The sequence below is a fragment of the Bubalus bubalis genome, chromosome 17 (genome assembly GCF_019923935.1).
Source record: "Bubalus bubalis isolate 160015118507 breed Murrah chromosome 17, NDDB_SH_1, whole genome shotgun sequence".
NCBI classification, from domain to species: Eukaryota; Metazoa; Chordata; class Mammalia; order Artiodactyla; family Bovidae; genus Bubalus; species Bubalus bubalis.
In genome coordinates, this window is record NC_059173.1 from 56,479,537 (window position 1) to 56,498,689 (window position 19,153).

The following is a 19,153-nucleotide window of genomic DNA, read 5'->3' on the forward strand; positions in this document are numbered from 1 at the left end:
AAAGCTGAGCACTGAAGAATTGATGCTTTTGAACTGTGGTGTTGGAGAAGACTCTTGAGAATCCCTTGGACTGCAAGGAGATCCAACCAGTCCATTCTGAAGGAGATCAGCCCTGGGTGTTCTTTGGAAGGAATGATGCTAAAGCTGAGACTGCAGTACTTTGGCAACCTCATGTGAAGAGTTGACTCATTGGAAAAGACTCTGATGCTGGGAGGGATTGGGGGCAGGAGGAGAAGGGAACGACAGAGGATGAGATGGCTGGATGGCATCACTGACTCGATGGACGTGAGTCTGAGTGAACTCCGGGAGTTGGTGACGGACAGGGAGGCCTGGCGTGCTGCAATTCATGGGGTTGCAAAGAGTTGGACATGACTGAGTGACTGAACTGAACTGAACATGGAGGTTGTGCAGGAGCCAAATAAATTTCATGACACTTAAGAGCTAAATAGGGCTTCCCCGGTGGCTCAGATGGTAAAGAATCTGCCTTCAATGCAGGAGACCTGGTTTCAATCCCTGGGTTGGGAAGATCCCCTGGAGATGGAAATGGTAACCCACTCCAGTATTCTTGCCTGGAAAATTCCATGGAAAGAGGAGCCTGGTGGGCTGTTAGTCCATGGGGTCACAAAGAGACATGACTGAGCTAGTAACACAAGTCTAAATAGAATTATCTACCCTTTTACAGGTAACTGGACCAGGCAACTACGCCCACCTGGAGGGGAATTCCTGGGTAAGAGTCACAGCACAGAAAAAGAAACTAACTTGTAGGTAGGTTTGTTTCCAAGAACAAGCAGTATTCGTTTTCCCTAAATTACCAGTCAGATAAGTCACTTATGTCATCTGGGGTGAGGTCAATAAAAGAGAGACCAAGAGTTGCACCAATTTCTTCCCTCCACAGGGAAAGATAAACTAGGAGGGAGGGAAAAAGATTCCTTCTATCATTTTTGACCAAAACTGAGTTAAATGAGTACATGTATAACTGAAATGACATGAAGTATTTACTTTCTCATCATCTCCATTTTCCTTTAAAGCAGAAGAATGGCTATGTCAGTGCTTTACACTCTCAAAATAGCTTGTGACAATTTCTTTGTGGAAATTTTCTGATTAAATACCTTTGAAACTTGTGCCTCTGATTTTATTTATAATTTTATCCAATGAAACACCCAAGATCTGGTGCTTATAATTTTTCTTTTTTCATTGCCCATCATCAAGCGCAATCAAGGTGTAATAAATAAAAACAAGTTACAGGTGCTTCTGAATAATACAAAGTTCTTACCATGTTAGATTAGTTTTATAACTCCAGGGCACTTAATCTCCACATCAGAAACACAACATCAAAAAGTCTGAGTGGGGAAAATAAAAAGAATCCAAGGTTCCATTTTGGCTAGACAGAGAATATACCTTAATGGGATCATAAGTGAGTTGAAGATAAGATAGTAAGAACAATTTTGCTTGGAAAATTAGATTTTCCTTGGGCTAATGAAAATGTAAAATTTAACTAGGAAGTTGCTAGAATTGTATGAGTAGGGATGATTTACTAGACTCATTTAAAAAATTAAGAAATCAGTGTATATTTATTTCCTTGATTATAGGCTTCAAAAATTATGTGAAAATTAAAATTTTGACCACTGATACAAATACAAATTAAACATTACCCAACAGTAGGGAGGGGATATATGTATGCTGCTGTTGCTGCTGCTAAGTCGCTTCAGTCGTGTCCGACTCTGTGCGACCCCAGAGACGGCAGCCCACCAGGCTTCCCTGTCCCTGGGATTCTCCAGGCAAGAACACTGGAGTGGGTTGCCATTTCCCTCTCCAGTGCATGAAAGTGAAAAGTGAAAGTGAAGCCGGGATATATGTATACATATAACTAATTCATGTTGTTGTACAACAGAAACTAACACAGCACTGTAAAGCAACTATACTTCAGATTAAAAAAAAAAAGTAACATCATCCTCATGGAGGAAGAAAGATAAGAATGATAAGAAATTTGCAAGGACATCCATAGCCTTAAAGATTGAATGGGGACCGTTTCCATTTTACATATGCCCACGATTAATATGCATTTAAAGGAAAGGTGTTGTCTCTGCTTTCAAACCTTTCATGTGGCAATTTTGCCCTTAATTTTCATGCATCTCATAGATTTGATAGGCTCTTTACATTAACAAGCACACTTCTCTCAAGCCGTAGGTTTATTTAACTTCCCATAGCTGTATTTTACTCAACAATATAGCTATATTTCATCACATAAATGACTGCTCTGATATTTCTCTCATTCCCTCATGGCAAACAGGAAATGTAACATTACAGACACTGTTTGAAGTTAGAACGAATAGTTAAGGACCAACTACTTACAGCTTGAGTGTAACTTTAACTGCTCCCAGGCTAAGCATAAAAACTGATCAGTGAAAGCTTCTTCAGTGGTATTAAAAAAGATGGAGTCGTGATGCTTGAATAGCTCTGCGATCTGGGAACAGTGATGTGAATGACCTTCTAGACCTTGGTACCACCACAGGCCAGGTTACATGGTGACAAATGTCTTAGAAGTGGTGAAATGGCCAAATCTGCCATGTGAAGACACGATTGAACAGTAACCCTAGTCTGGGCAACAAACCCTGGAGGAGACACAGAGTTTTTGTAAAAAGTCCATGAATTCTCACATGAATACTAAACATTTTCTGCATACTGAATAATTGGAATCAGACATGCATGCACAAGGTAGCTCTCTACTTGGTTAAAACATACATTTACACCTGTTTATAGTTTTAAAATGTATAATACCTTTTGGGGGCTTCCTAGGTGGTGCAGTGCTAAAGAATCCACCTGCTGATGCAGAAGACACAAGAGACACGGGTTCAATCCCTGGGTCAGAAAGATCCCATGGAATAGGAAATGGCAACCGGCTCTAGTATGCTTACCTGGGAAATCCCATGGACAGAGGAGCCTGGTGGGCTGCCATCCATGGGGTCACAAAGAGTCGCTTCAACTGAGGGACTGAGCACACACACACACACACATATGCACACACATACAAAATAGCTTTTATATGCTTTTTCTCAATCAAGGGGTTCTAAAATCCAGCTGCAACAGATAAGAACCTGGGAAACCATCTCATGTGGGACAGGAAAAACATACCTAAAAGCAATAACATTTTTTTTTCTTCCTAACTTTTGACATTGTTTATCCCTAACTCTTTTACATTCATGGAACAGGTTAAGACTTCAACAAAGCACATTTTTCTTGAGAGAAGGAATCTTGACAGCACCATTAAGCTGGAAATGAAGCCATTCAGGTGAAAAAGTTATCATTGCAATTCCAAGCCAACCAGGAACCAACCCATGTGATTTCACTGGAGTCTGCAGAAAGGAGATGTGTCTATTTGGGACAATTTGTAGGTAGAGAAAAAAAATGCAGTATGATTTCCAAGAGGCCCTCCAGTATTGATTCTCACTCTTGGCTGCATCTTGGAATCACCTGGGGGAGTTTTTAAAATTCTGGACGCTTGGGCTGCACATGAGGTCAATAACAAAAGAAGCCAGAGGTGGGGGGTGGAGAGGGAACGGAGAGCCAGAAGTCAGACATTGTCAGGTCCTGAGTGACTTCAGTGTGCTCCTAGGGCTGGTGTTGGTGGCTCTGAGGGTCCTAGGGAGATCACCCCAGCTCATCACATTACTTGGTGCCGGACAGCTCCTCAAACAGAAGCCAACTTAAAGATTTCACACCTGCACCCTGTTACTCAATCATCCATTCTCTCAAGAGACAGGATAACAGGATTTGTTGATTTGGCAAGAGAGGTTGTTATGGCCTCCCAGGCAACGTTAAGCACAACTCACTTCGTTTCCACAATTGCTCTGCCTGGGCTTAATTTCAGATATGTTCCCTTTTACCTTTATCAGATACGGCGCTTCAGAGCCTGATCTAAATCTGCTGCTAGGTGGACTACGGTTTTATTTTTAAGTCTTCCCTAACAACCTCACTGAACTATTGCATGCCCACTGTGTGGAATGTTTTATCTGTATATGTCTGGGAGCATTGTTTTTCTCCAGTTTTCAGCAACTGTTTCATTGGAGTACAATCCAGTTGCCTGGAGATTGTGGTAGAATCAGATTTCAGTAAGTATTTAATGAGTACTCATTGTATGCAGGCGGACTGTTATATGCACAGGAGAAAACGCATACTGTTACATGCGTTGAATGAAGACGGTATGACTGGTCTTCTTCAGGAAGTCCCACTGTAATCAAGATGGCCAAAGAGCAAAATGCGTAAGTCAAATAAAATACATTGAAATAAGTTCTTATTCTTTTTATAAAGACATTGTGAAAGAACAGGGTAACTTCTGAGGAAAGGAGGAAGACACAACACAAGTTATGGTGAAAACAGAACTTAGTCATTCAAACATTGTAACTTTTTCTAATTGATGAATATACACTGAAAATAACTAGAGGTATAGAAGCTGTAAAGAAGAGAAATAAAATATTAATAGTAATCCCACAATCCAGATAAAGCAGGATTATTTTATTTTTAGGTATGAATATGTGTACATATATGTGAGTGACTGCATTTTTATATGCATGTTTACAAATCATATATTCAGGTATATATACATTATTCATGAGTATATGGTTTATATATGTGTGCATATATAGTATATTTGAACTATATATATATAGTATATTTGAACATCCTCTTTGTGTATTATGTATACATATGTACTCTTTCATTTATATTTGTGCTAAATGTTGATGCATTGTATATTCACACACACTACTGAGGTATCTGAGAGGAACGGAATAGTAGCAGCCCTCTTTCCTGACCAGGTTCTTAATCAGTTGAGAAATAAAGAATAGAAGGGGAAGTCTGTAATAATTCTAGTGCTGGTAAAAATTAAGTTGGAGAACATCAGTTCAGTTCAGTCGCTCAGTCATGTCTAACTCTTTGTGACCCCAGGACTGCAGCATGCCAGGCTTCCCTGTTTATCACCACCTGCCAGAGCTTGCTCAAACTCATGTCCAACTAGGCAGTGATCCCATCCAACCATCTCATCCTCTGTCATCCCCTTCTTCTCCTGCCTTCAATCTTTCCCAGCATCAAAGTCTTTTTCAAGGAGTCAGTTCTTCGCATCAGGGGACCAAAATGTTGGTGTTTCAAACTCAGCATCTGTCCTTCCAATGAACATTCAGGACTGATTTCCTTTAGGATTGATTGGTTTGATCTCCTTGTAGTCCACAGGACTCTCAAGAGGCTTCTCCAATACCACAGTTCAAAAGCATCAGTTCTTCTGCTCTCAGCCTTCTTTATAGTCCAACTCTCACATCCATACATGACTACTGAAAAAAACCATAGCTTTGACCAAATGGACCTTTCTTGACAAAGTAATGTTCTGCTTTTTAATATGCTGTCTGCTGCTGCTAAGTCGCTTCAGTCGTGCCCAACTCTGTGCGACCTCATAGATGGCCTCCCACTAGGCTCCCCTGTCCCTGGGATTCTCCAGGCAAGAACACTGGAGTGGGTTGCCATTTCCTATGCTGTCTAGGTTGGTCATAGATTTTCTTCCAAGGAGCAAGCATCTTTTAATTTCATGGCTGCAGTCACCATCTGCAGTGATTTTGGAGCCCAAAAAATAAAGTCTATCAGTGTTTCCATTGCTTCCCCATCTGTTTTTCATGAAGTGGTGGGACCGGATGCCATGATCTTTGTTTTGAATGTTGAGTTTTAAGCCAGCTTTTTCACTCTCCACTTTCACTTTTCTCAAGAGACTCTTTAGTTCTTCTTCGCTTTCTGCCATAAGGGTGGTGTCATCTGCATATCAGAAGCTATTGATATTTCTCCCAGCAATCTTGATTTCAGCTTGTGCTTCATCCAGCCATGCAACTCACATGATGTACTCTGCATAAAAGTTAAATAAGCAGGGTGACAATATACAGCCTTGATGTACTCCTTTCCCAGTTTTGAACCAGTCTCTTGCTCCATGTCCAGTTCTAACTGTTGCTTCTTGACTGCATACAGATTTCCCAGGAGGCAAGTCACGTGGTCTGGTATTCCCATCTCTTGAAGAATTTTCCAGTTTGTTGTGATCCACACAGTCAAAGGCTTTGGTGTAATCAATAAAGCAAAGGTAGATGTTTTTCTGGTGTTCTCTTGTTTTTTCTAACATCCAACAGATGACAGCAATTTGATCTCTGGTTCCTCTGCTTTTTCTAAACCCAGGTTAAACATCTTGAAGTTCAGGGTTCATGTACTGTTGAAGCCTGACTTAGAGAATTTTGATCATTACTTTGCTAGCATGTGAGATGTGTGCAATTGTGCGGTAGTTTGAACATTCGAGAGTTCAGTCTGGTTTTAGAAAAGGCAGAGAAACCAGAGATCAAATTGCCAACATCCGCTGGATCATGGAGAAAGCAAGAGAGTTCCAGAAAAACATCTATTTCTGCTTTATTGACTATGCCAAAGCCTTTGACTGTGTGAATCACAATAAACTGTGGGAAATTCTGAAAGAGATGGGAATACCAGAACACCTGACCTGCCTCTTGAGAAACCTCTATGCAGGTCAGGAAGCAACAGTTAGAACTGGACATGGAACAACAGACTGGTTCCAAATAGGAAAAGGAGTACATCAGGCTGTATGTTGTCACCCTGCTTATTTAACTTATATACAGAATACATCATGAGAAACACTGGTCTGGAAGAAACAAGCTGGAATCAAGAGTGCTGGGAGAAATATCAATAACCTCAGATATGCAGATGACACCACCCTTATGGCAGAAACTGAAGAGGAACTAAAAAACCTCTTGATGAAAGTGAAAGTGGAGAGTGAAAAAGTGGCTTAAAGCTCAACATTCAGAAAATGAAGATCATGGCATCCGGTCCCACCACTTTATGGCAAATAGATGGGGAAACAGTGGAAACAGTGGCTGACTTTATTTTAGGGGGCTCCAAAATCACTGCAGATGGTGATTGCAGCAAGGAAATTAAAAAACGCTTACTCCTTGGAAGGAAAGTTATGACCCATCTAGACAGCATGTTAAAAAGCAGAGACATTACTTTGTCAACAGAGGTCCATCTAGTCAAGGCTATGGTTTTTCCAGTAGTCATGTACGGATCTGAGAGTTGGACTATAAAGAAAGCTGAGCACAGAAGAATTGATGCTTTTGAACTGTGGTTTGGAGAAGACACTCGAGAGTCCCTTGGCCTATAGGGAGATCCAACCAGTCCACCTAGAGATCAGTCCTGGTTGTTCTTTGGAAGAACTGATGTTGAAGCTGAAACTCCAATACTTTGGCCACCTGATGTGAAGAGCTGACTCATTTGAAAAGACCCTGATGCTGGGAAAGATTGAGGGCAGGAGGATAAGGGGTCGACAGAGGATGAGATGGTTGAATGGCATCACCGACTCAATGGACATGAGTTTGGGTGAACTCTGGGAGTTGGTGATGGACAGGGAGGCCTGGCATGCTGTGGTTCATGGGGTTGCAAAGATTCTGACATGACTGAGCAACTGAACTGTACTGAACTTAAACATTCTTTGGCATTGCCTTTCTTTGGGACTGGAATGAAAATTGCCCCTTTCCAGTCCTGTGGCCACTGCTGAGTTTTCCAAATTTGCTGTCATATTGAGTGCAGCACTTTCACAGCATCATCTTTTAGGATTTGAAATAGCTCAACTGCAATTCCATCACCTCCACTAGCTTTGTTCTTAGTTGTGCTTCCTAAGGCCCACTTGACTTCGCATTCTAGGATGTCTGCCTCTAGGTGAGTGATCACACCATCGTGGTTATCTGGGTCATTAAAATCTTTTTTTTTATAGTTGTTGCTATGTATCCTTTTCACCTCTTCTTAATATCTTCTGCTTCTGTGAGGTCCCTACCATTTCTGTTTTTTATTATGCCCATTGTTGCATGAAATGCTCCCTTTGTATCTCTAATTTCTTGAAGAAATTTCTAGTTTTCCCCATTCCATTGTTTTCCTCTATTTCTTTGCATTGATCACTGAGGAAGGCTTTTTTATCTCTCCTTGCTATTCTTTGGAACTCTGCATTCAAATGGGTGTATCTCTCTTTTTCTCCTTTGCCTTAACTTCTCTTCTTTTCTCAACTATTTGTAAGGTGTCCTCAGACAACCATTTTGCATTTCTTTTTCTTGATGATGGTCTTGATCACTGCCTCCTGTACAATGTCATGAACCTCCGTTCATAATTCTTCAAGCATTCTGCCTTTCAGATCTAATCCCTTGAATCTATTTGTCACTTCCACTAATCATAATGGGTTTGATTTAGGTCATATGTGAATGGTCTAGTGGTTTTCCCTACTTTCTTCAATTTAAGTCTGAATTCCCATAAGGAGTTCATGATCTGAGCCACAGTCAGCCTCTGGTCTTGTTTTTGCTGACTATATAGAGCTTCTCTATTTTTGGCTGCAAAGAATATAATCAATCTGATTTTTATTGACCATCTGGTGGTGTCCATGTGTAAAGTCTTCTCTTATGTTCTTAGAAAAGGATGTTTGCTATGGCCAGTGTGTTCTCTTGGTAAAACTCAAGAGAGCCTTTGACCTGCTTTATTTTGTACTCCAATGGCAAATTTGCCTGTTACTTCAGGTGTCTCTTGACTTCCTACTTTTGCATTCCAATCCCCTATGATGAAAAGGACATATTTTATGGGTGTTAGTTCTAGAAGGTCTTGTAGGTATTCATAGAACCATTCAACTTCAGCCTCTTTTGTATTACTGGTTGGGAGATAGACTTGGATTACTGTGATATGAATGGCTTGACTTGGAAATGAACAGAGTTCATTTGGTCATTTTTGAGTTAGCACCAAAGAACTGTATCTCAGACTCTTATGTTAATTTGGAGAACATAGTTGTGCAAGAAACCAAAGGGCTGGCTAATTGAAGTCCAAAATTATATACTTACCCACTCGACCACAAGCAGTTCTGGACCTGGGGAGACCAAATTCCATTGGTAGTTGCCTTGGCCCTGGGGGAGCAGAGTAAAATTTAAATTTCTTATAAATAGGCTTGCTCCCCAAAAGGAGAAAAGGATGAGCTAAATTTAGTCTTTACAAATGTACAGATGTATGTAATTACTATGGAATATAAAGTAATGACTGTATATATATTCTGTAACATAAATGTAATTACAAATATATGTGATGCAGTGACTCAATCTAGTACAAAACACATTATCAAATAATTAGCCATTATTTACCTAATTCCCTCATATCTCAATTGGCAAAGAATCCGCCTGCAATGCAGGAGAACCCAGTTCAATTCCTGGGTTGAGAAGATCCCCTGGAGAAGGGAAAGGCTACCCACTCCAGTATTCTGGCCTAGAGAATTCCATGGACTACACAGTCTATGGGGTCAAAATGAGTCGGACATGACTGAGCCACTTTCACTTTCACTTTTTACTTTCACTAATCTAATCCTCAAGCCAAATTATGTTTACCTATATTGGCCTACACAGGTTATCAGAAGTTTTGCAATGAGATTTATACGGCAACACTATGATACTCTAATCACAAAATACATAAAGACCTCCTATTCATAAGATTTCAACAATAAAGATGCCTGAATTTCACCTCTAAGCCCTCTGTGAATATTAAATTTCTATGAAGAAATTAAAATTCAAAGATTAAATACTCTTGCAAAGATTAAATACTCCTCTTAAATCCAGAGGAAATAAGGCTCAAAGTCAAATCCCCTTGACTTAGAAAAATAAAGTCCCAAAGTCCTCCTTTCCAATTTGTAATTCTGCTCAGTTAAGTCAGAGAAGTTCACCACAAATGGATAGAAATGCATACAGTTAAGTGTTTTTCTTTCAGCAGCTACAGCCTGGGATGGATGTGAATCCTTTAAGGCCTCAGAAATTTTTAGTTCACTGCCAAGACAAACCATTTTCACTCTAATGTGTGTGCGTGCTAAGTAGCTTCTGTCATGCCTCACTCTGTGCAACTCTATGGACTGTAGTCCGAAAGGCTCCTAGGTCCATGGGATTCTCCAGGCAAGAATACTGGAATGGGTTACCATGCCCTCCTCCTGGGGCTCTTCTTGACCCAGGGATCTAACCTGCATCTCTTATGTCTCTTGCATTGGCAAGCAGGTTCCTTACCACTAGCACCAACTGGGAAGCTCTTGCACTCTAATCAGTTCAGTCCTGCTGCTGCTGCTGCTAAGTTGCTTCAGTCGTGTCCAACTCTGTGTGACCCCATAGACGGCAGCCCACCAGGCTCCCCCGTCCCTGGGATTCTCCAGGCAAGACGCTGGAGTGGGTTGCCATTTCCTTCTCCAGAACATAAAAGTGAAAGTGAAGTCACTCAGTTGTGTCCGACTCATAGCGACCCATGGACTGCGGCCCACCAGCGTCCTCCGTCCATGGGATTTTCCTGGCAAGAGTACTGGAGTGGGGTGCCATTGCAGTTCAGTCCAGTTCAGTATAATTCAGTCCAGTTTGGTCACTCAGTTTTGCCTGACTCTTTGCGTCCCCAAGGACTACAGCACGCCAGCTTTCCCTGTCAATCACCAATTCCTAGAGCTTGCTCAAGTTTATGTCCATCGAGTCTGTGATGCCATCAAACCATCTCATCCTCTGTTGTCTCCTTCTCCTCCTGCCTTTAATCTTTCCCAGTGTCAGAGTCTTTTCCAATGAGTCAGTTCTTTGCATCAGGTAGTCAAAGTATTGGAGTTTCACTTTCAGCATCAGTCCTTCCAATAAATATTCAGGACTGACTTCTTTTAGGACTGACTGGTTGGATCTCCTTGTAGCACAAGGGACTCTCAAGAGTCTTCTCCAACACCACAATTCAAAAGCATTAGTTCTTCAGTGCTCAGCTTTCTTTATACTCCAACTCTTACATCCATATATGACTACTGGAAAAACCATAGCTTTGACTAGACTGACCTTTGTTGGCAAAGTAATGTCTCTGCTTTTTTTTTTTTGTCTCTGCTTTTTAATATGCTGTCTAGGTTGGTCATAACTTTCCTTCCAAGGAGTAAGTGTCTTTTAATTTCATGGCTACAATCACCATCTGCAGTGATTTTGGAGCCCCAAAAAATAAGGTCTGACACTGTTTCCACTGTTTCCCCATCTATTTCCCATGAAGTGGTGGGACCAGATGCCATGATCTTTGTTTTTTGAATGTTGAGCTTTAAGCCAGCTTTTTTCAATCTCCTTTGTCACATTCATCATGAGGCTTTTTACTTCTTCCTTACTTTCTGCCATCAAGTGGTGTCATCTGCGTATCAGAAGCTATCAATATTTCTCCTGGCAATCTTGATTCCAGGTTGTGCTTCATCCAGCCCAGCATTTCGCATGATGTACTCTGCATATAAGTTAAATAAGCAGAGTGACAATATACAGTCTTGACGCACTCCTTTACCAGTTTTGAACCAGTCTGTTGTTCCATGCAGGTTCTAACTTGCTTCTTGACCTGCATACTGATTTCTCAGGAGGCAGGTCAGGTGGTCTGGTATTCCCATTTCTTGAAGAATTGTCCACAGTTTGTTGTGATCCACACAGTCAAAGGCTTTAGCATAGTTAATGAAGTAGACATAGATGTTTTTCTGGAATTCTCTTGTTTTTTTCTATGATCCAACCTATGTTGGCAATTTGATCTCTGGTTTCCTCTGCCTTTTCTAAATCCAGCTTGAACATCTGAAAGTTCTTGGTTCATGTATTCTTGAAGCCTGGCTTGGAGAATTTTGAACATCACTTTGCTAGTGTGTGAGATGAGTGCAATTGTGCTGTAGTTTGCACTCTAATCAGATCAGATCAGTCGCTCAGTCGTGTCCGACTCTTTGCGACCCCATGGATCGCAGCACGCCAGGCCTCCCTGTCCATCACCAACTCCCAGAGTTCAATGAGACTCATGTCCATCGAGTCAGAGATGCCATCCAACCATCTCATCCTCTGTCGTCCCATTCTCCTCTTGCCCCCAATCCCTCCCAGCATCAGAGTCTTTTCCAATGGGTCAACTCTTTGCATGAGGTGGTCAAAGTACTGGAGTTTCAGCTTTAGCATCATTCCTTCCAAAGAAATCCCAGGGCTGATCTCCTTCAGAATGGACTGGTTGGATCTCCTTGCAGTCCAAGGGACTCTCAAGAGTCTTCTCCAACACCACAGTTCAAAAGCATCAATTCTTCGGCGCTCAGCCTTCTTCACAGTCCAACTCTCACATCCATACATGACCACTGGAAAAACTATAGCCTTGACTAGACAAACCTTTGTTGGCAAAGTAATGTCTCTGCTTTTGAATATGCCATCTAGGTTGGTCATAACTTTCCTTCCAAGGAGTAAGTGTCTTTTAATTTCATGGCTGTAGTCACCATCTGCAGTGATTTTGGAGCCCCCAAAAATAAAGTCTGACACTGTTTCCACTGTTTCCCCATCTATTTCCCATGAAGTGATGGGACCGGATGCCATGATCTTCGTTTCTGAATGTTGAGCTTTAAGCCAACTTTTTCACTCTCCACTTTCACTTTCATCAAGAGGCTTTTGAGTTCCTCTTCACTTTCTGCCATAAGGGTGGTGTCATCTGCATATCTGAGGTTATTGATATTGCTCCCAGCACTCTTGATTCCAGCTTGTGTTTCTTCCAGTCCAGTGTTTCTTATGATGTACTCTGCATATAAGTTAAATAAACAGGGTGACAATATACAGCCTTGACGAACTCCTGAAAAAGTAACTCTAATCTCACATCTACCAAATTTAGAATATAAGCAGAAGCCTCACTCCTAGAGCAGTGATCCATGGTAATAATTCTGTTTCCTAAACCCAGTATGTATGTTGTCAAAGACCATCCCACTGGTATCCGAAGAAGAAAGACAGATGGTAGATGGTGACCACCTTGGTTTGAGCTTGGCTGCTTTGCCAGTCTTATTTTGTAGACTCACAGCCTGTGAATGTAATTGGTAGGAACCTCCCAGCAAATGATTCATTCTGTCACTCTGAATTTACCGTATGTGGGATGGGGGACATTTCCGAAGCCTAATGTCTCCTCAGGAGGGTGGTCTTGAGATGCTGCTGCCATCTTTGCTTGCAATGGCAGCAGCCCTCCTCACAAGGTATTATTTGAGAATCCCTTCTTTTTTCCTCACACAACCTATTCGAACCCTCTTAACTTCCTTTTCCCTTTAAATACATCAGTCCTGAGGATGCGCTTTACCATTAGGACTGAGTCCTAGCTATTCTGTGAAGTGTTTAGTGCCTGTGTATAGCGGCTCATTTCCTTTGCCTCTTTTTAAATAACAAATATGAATCATTTGTTCACTCAGCAAACATTTATTGAGTAGCCTTTGCCTCTTGGAATAGAATTAATTTAGCCTAAAAAATACCCTGCCTTAGAAAAGGATTTCATCTTAGAGCCACATTTGTTTCAGCTGACAAAACACCCTAGAATTTCTCAACTGAAGCTGATGTTGAGCTGCTTGAGGCAGGTGCCCTGAGGTCCCAGTGGGGGCAGATGCCCAGGCCATGTGTTCCTCTAATGTCCAGAGAATCTCCTTCTTTTCCATCCCATAAATCCCTGGCTAATATGATACCTACATGTTCAGCGACAATCATTGTTTTGAAAGTCACCCAAACATTGTTGGAGAAGGCAATGGCAACCCACTCCAGTACTCTTGCCTGGAAAATCCAGTGGACAGAGGAGCCTGGTAGGCTGCAGTCCATGGGGTCACTAAGAGTCAGACATGACTGAGCAACTTCACTTTCACTTTTCACTTTCATGCATTGGAGAAGGAAATGGCAACCCACTCCAGTGTTCTTTCCTGGAGAATCCCAGTGACAGCAAAGCCTGGTGGGCTGCTGTCTATAGGGTCGCACAGAGTCAGACATGACTGAAGTGACTTAGCAGCAGCATACATTGTTTTCTATTTTCATTTCCTATACTGAGGTTTTGGATCTGGCACACAATTGAAGGTCCAGTACTCCAGATTCTCAGCCTGTACTGCGAAGGCAGAAAGGCGCACCGCCTCCTGCTGTTTAAGCCTCAGTCACATGACATTTCAATGATTTCAAGCTAGAAGCTCCCTAGTGTTCTGTGGCCCATGTGTGACTTTGCTGCCTGGCCTTGTACATGCAGGTAACAATCTATGTTAGCCTGGCCAGCGATGGCAGGCCAGGCTGTGTCTGCATTGTGATCAACTATTGCCTCCTGCTGCCCGAGGCCTTAGCACCTGCCAAAGGCACAGCTTTGCTGAGGTCCTCGCATTGCACTACAAGTTTAAGGTCAAGCTGCAGCAGTCTGCACTCTGAGGCCATCTGTGCTGGCTGCAGGCCTGTGCCTTTGGCCCTGTCTCCACAGAAAGTCTTTTAGGGTCAGAGCCACAACAAGTTGCAGCCACCTGGCAAAGCCCAAAATACCCTAATGACTAATGCTTCAGGACTCTCAGCTTCTGTCAGCAAAGCAGACTTTGCAAGGTAAAAAGCTGACCTGGCCTGGTATAAAATCTCCCAACCAGGAAAGGCAAAATTCCCTGCCTAGGCCTTAAACACTAAGGTCCCATCAGAAGTTCATTTCATAGGAAATTTGCTTTACAAATTCTTCTTATTTCCTTTCTCAATGTTCTCAGTCACTAAATATTGGCTTTAAACTTATATATGTATTAAATATGCCACAGAACACATATTTCTCATGGTATGATCTTAATTTAGTAAAATAGAATAAACACCTGATATATGTCAGGGGCGGTGGCCGAGAGTGCCAGGCTGCGATGGTGCAGGAGCTACCCCAAGCCCAAGGTCAGGGGCGGCGGCCGAGAGGAGCTATCCCCGTCCTGAGGCCAGGGGTGGCGGCCAGTAGGAGCAACCCCACATCCAAGGAGTGGTGGCTGCATGTGCGCAGGATGGCCGAGAGGAGCTACTCCACGTTCAAGGTCAGGAGGAGCAGCTGTGAGGAGATACCCCTGGTCCAAGGTAAGGAGCAGCGGCTGTGCTTTGCTGGAGCAACCGTGAAGAGATACCCCACGTCCAAGGCAAGAGAAACCCAAGGAAGATGGTAGGTGTTGCGAGAGGGCATCAGAGGGCAGACACACAGACCATAATCACAGAAATCTAGTCAATCTGATCACACAGACCACAGCCTTGTCTAATTCAGTGAAACTAAGCCATACCGTGTGGGCCCACCCAAGATGGGAGGGCCATGGTTGAGAGGTCGGACCGAATGTAGCCCACTGGAGAAGGGAATGGAAAACCACTTCAGTATTCTTGCCTTGAGAACCCCATGAACAGTATGAAAAGGCAAAATGATAGGATACTGAAAAAGGAATTCCCCAGGTCAGTAGGTGCCCAATATGCTACTGGAGATCAGTAGAGAAATAACTCCAGAAAGAATGAAGGGATGGAGCCAAAGGAAAAACAAGACCCAGTTGTGGATGTGACTGGTGATAGAAGCAAGGTCTGATGCTGTAAAGAGCAATATTGCATAGGAACCTGGAATGTTAGGTCCATGAATCAAGGCAAATTGGAAGCAGTCAAACAGGAGATGGCAAGAGTGAACTTCGTAATTCTAGGAATCAACAAACTAATATGGACTGGAATGGGTGAATTTAACTCAGATGACCATTATATCGACTACTGTGGGCAGGAATCCCTTAGAAGAAATGGAGTGGCCATCATGGTCCACAAAAGAGTCCGAAATGCAGCACTTGGATGCAATCTCAAAAACGACAGAATGATCTCTGTTCGTTTCCAAGGCAAACCATTCAATATCAGAGTAATCCAAGTCTATGCCCCAACCAGTAATGCTGAAGAAGCTGAAGTTGAATGGTTCTATGAAGACCTCCAAGACCTTTTAGAACTAACACCCAAAAAAGATGTCCTTTTCATTATAGGGGACTGGAATGCAAAAGTAGGAAGTCAAGAAACACCTGCGGTAACAGGCAAATTTGACCTTGGAATACAGAATGAAGCAGGGCAAAGACTAATAGAGTTTTGCCAAGAGAATGCACTGGTCATCTCAAACACCCTCTTCCAACAACACAAGAGAAGACTCTACACATGGACATCACCAGATGGTCAACTCTGAAATCGGGTTGATTATATTCTTTGCAGCCAAAGATGGAGAAGCTCTATACAGTCAGCAAAAACAAGACCAGGAGCTGACTGTGGCTCAGACCATGAACTCCTTATTGCCAAATTCAGACTTAAATTGAAGAAAGTAGGGAAAACCACTGGACCATTCAGGTATGACCTAAATCAAATCCCTTATGATTATACAGTGGAAGTGAGAAATAGATTTAAGGGACTAGATCTGATAGAGTACCTGATGAACTATGGATGGAGGTTCATGACACTGTACAGGAGACAGGGATCAAGATCATTCCCATGGAAAAGAAATGTAAAAAAGCAAAATGGCTGTCTGGGGAGGCCTTACAAATAGCTGTGAAAAGAAGAGAAGCGAAAAGCAAAGGAGAAAAGGAAAGATAGAAGCATCTGAATGCAGAGTTCCAAAGAATAGCAAGAAGAGATAAGAAAGCCTTCCTCAGTGATCAATGCAAAGAAATACAGGAAAACAACAGAATGGGAAATACTAGAGATCTCTTAAAGAAAATTAGAGATACCAAGGGAATATTTCATGCAAAGATGGGCTCGATAAAGGACAGAAATGGTATAGACCTAACAGAAGAGAAGATATTAAGAAGAGGTGGCAAGAATAACACAGAAGAACTGTACAAAAAAGGTCTTCATGACCCAGATAATCACGATGGTGTGATCACTCACCTAGAACCAGACATCCTGGAATGTGAAGTCAAGTGGGCCTTAGAAAGCATCACTATGAACAAAGCTAGTGGTGATGATGGAATTCCAGTTGAGCTATTTCAAATCCTGAAAGATGATGCTGTGAAAGTGCTGCACTCAATATGCCAGCAAAATTGGAAAACTCAGCAGTGGCCACAGGACTGGAAAAGGTCAGTCTACATTCCAATCCCAAAGAAAGGCAATGCCAAAGAATGCTCAAACTACCACACAATTGAACTCATCTCACATGCTAGGAAAGTAATGCTCAAAATTCTCCAAGCCAGGCTTCAGCAATAAAAGAAGCATGAATTTCCAGATGTTCAACCTGGTTTTTGAAAAGGCAGAAGAACCAGAGATCAAATTGCCAACATCCGCTGGATCATGGAAAAAGCAAGAGAGTTCCAGAAAAACATCTATTTCTGCTTTATTGACTATGCCAAAGCCTTTGACTGTGTGGATCACAATAAACTGTGGACAATTCTTCAAGAGATGGGAATACCAGACCACCTGACCTGCCTCTTGAGAAACCTCTATGCAGGTCAGGAAGCAACAGTTAGAACTGGACATGGAAAAACAGACTGGTTCCAAATAGGAAAAGGAGTTCATCAAGGCTGTATATTGTCACCCTGCTTATTTAACTTATATGCAGAGTACATCATGAGAAACACTGGTCTGGAAGAAACACAAGCTGGAATCAAGATTGCCGGGAGAAATATCAATAACCTCAGATATGCAGATGACACCACCCTTATGGCAGAAAGTGAAGAGGAACTAAAAAGCATCTTGATGAAAGTAAAAGAGGAGAGTGAGAAAGTTGGCTTAAAGCTCAACATTCAGAAAACGAAGATCATGGTATCTGATCCCATCACTTTATGGGAAATAGATGGGGAAACAATGAAAACAGTGTCAGACTTTATTTTGAGGGGCTCCAAAATCACTGCAGATGGTGACTGCAGCCATGAAATTAAAAGAAGCTTACTCCTTGGAAGGAAAGTTATGACCAACCTAGATAGCGTATCAAAAGCAGAGACATTACTTTGCCAACAAAGGTCCATCTAGTTAAGGCTACAGTGTTTCCAGTGGTCATGTATGGATGTGAAAGTTGGACTGTAAAGAAAGCTGAGCGCCAAAGAATTGATGCTTTTGAATTGTGGTGTTGGAGAAGACTCTTGAGAGTCCCTTGGACTACAAGGAGATCCAACCAGCCCATTCTAAGGGAGATCAGTCCTGGGTGTTCTTTGGAAGGACTGAAACTCTTGTACTTTGGCCACTTCATGCGAAGAGTTGACTCATTGGAAAAGACTCTGATGCTGGGAGGGAATGGGGGCAGGAGGAGAAGGGGATGACAGAGGATGAGATGGCTGGATGGCATCACCGATTCGATGAACATGAGTTTGGGTGAACTCTGGGAGTTTGTGACGGACAGGGAGGCCTGAGGTGCTGCAATTCATGGGGTCGCTAAGAGTCGGACATATCTGAGCGACTGAACTGAACTGATATATGTTTTTCTATGTCCAGTATTTGTTTTACTTAGTGAAATTTATTAAGTTGACTGTAGCCCACCAGGCTCCTCTGTCCTTGTGATTCTCCAGGTAAGAATACTAGAACAGGTTGCAATTTTCTCCTCCAGGGGATCCTCCCAATCCAGGGATTGAGCATGGGAATATCGTGTTGCAGGCAGTCTCCTGCATTGTAGGAGGATTCTTTACTGACTGAGTCACCAGAGAAGCCCATGTAATATTCAATTTAGTTAAAATACATTTCATTCAGTTCAGTTGTTCAGTCATGTCCGACTCTTTTTGACCCATGGACTGCAGCATGCCAGGCTTCCCTGTCGGTCACCAACTCTTGAAGCTTGCTCAAACTCATGTCCATGGAGTCAGAGATGCCATCCAACCATCTTATCCTCTGTCATCCCCTGCTCCTCCTGCCTTTAATCTTTCCCAGCATCAGGGTCTTTTCTAATGAGTCACCTCTTTGCATCAGATGGCCAAAGTATATACAGTCAGCAAAAAGAAGACCGGGAGCTGACTGTGGCTCAGACCATGAACTCCTTATTGCCAAATTCAGACTTAAATTAAAGAAAGTAGGGAAAACTACTAAACCATTCAGGTATGGACCTCACTCAAATCCCTTATGATTATACAGTGTACTTGACAAATTCAAGGGATTATATCTGATAGAGTGCCTGAAGAACTATGGATGGAGGTTTGTGGCATTGTCAGGAGACAATGATCAAGACCATCCCCAAGAAAAAAAGAAAAATACTTTTAATACACATATATTTAACTTAATATTTTAATAAATAAAATGAATATCTGATATATTAGAAAAGACATATACATATATGCCAGGTATTTATTTTATAAAGTTGATATCATACTATAGAGAGAATTATGTATTCTGTGTTCATCCATTAAAAGTTC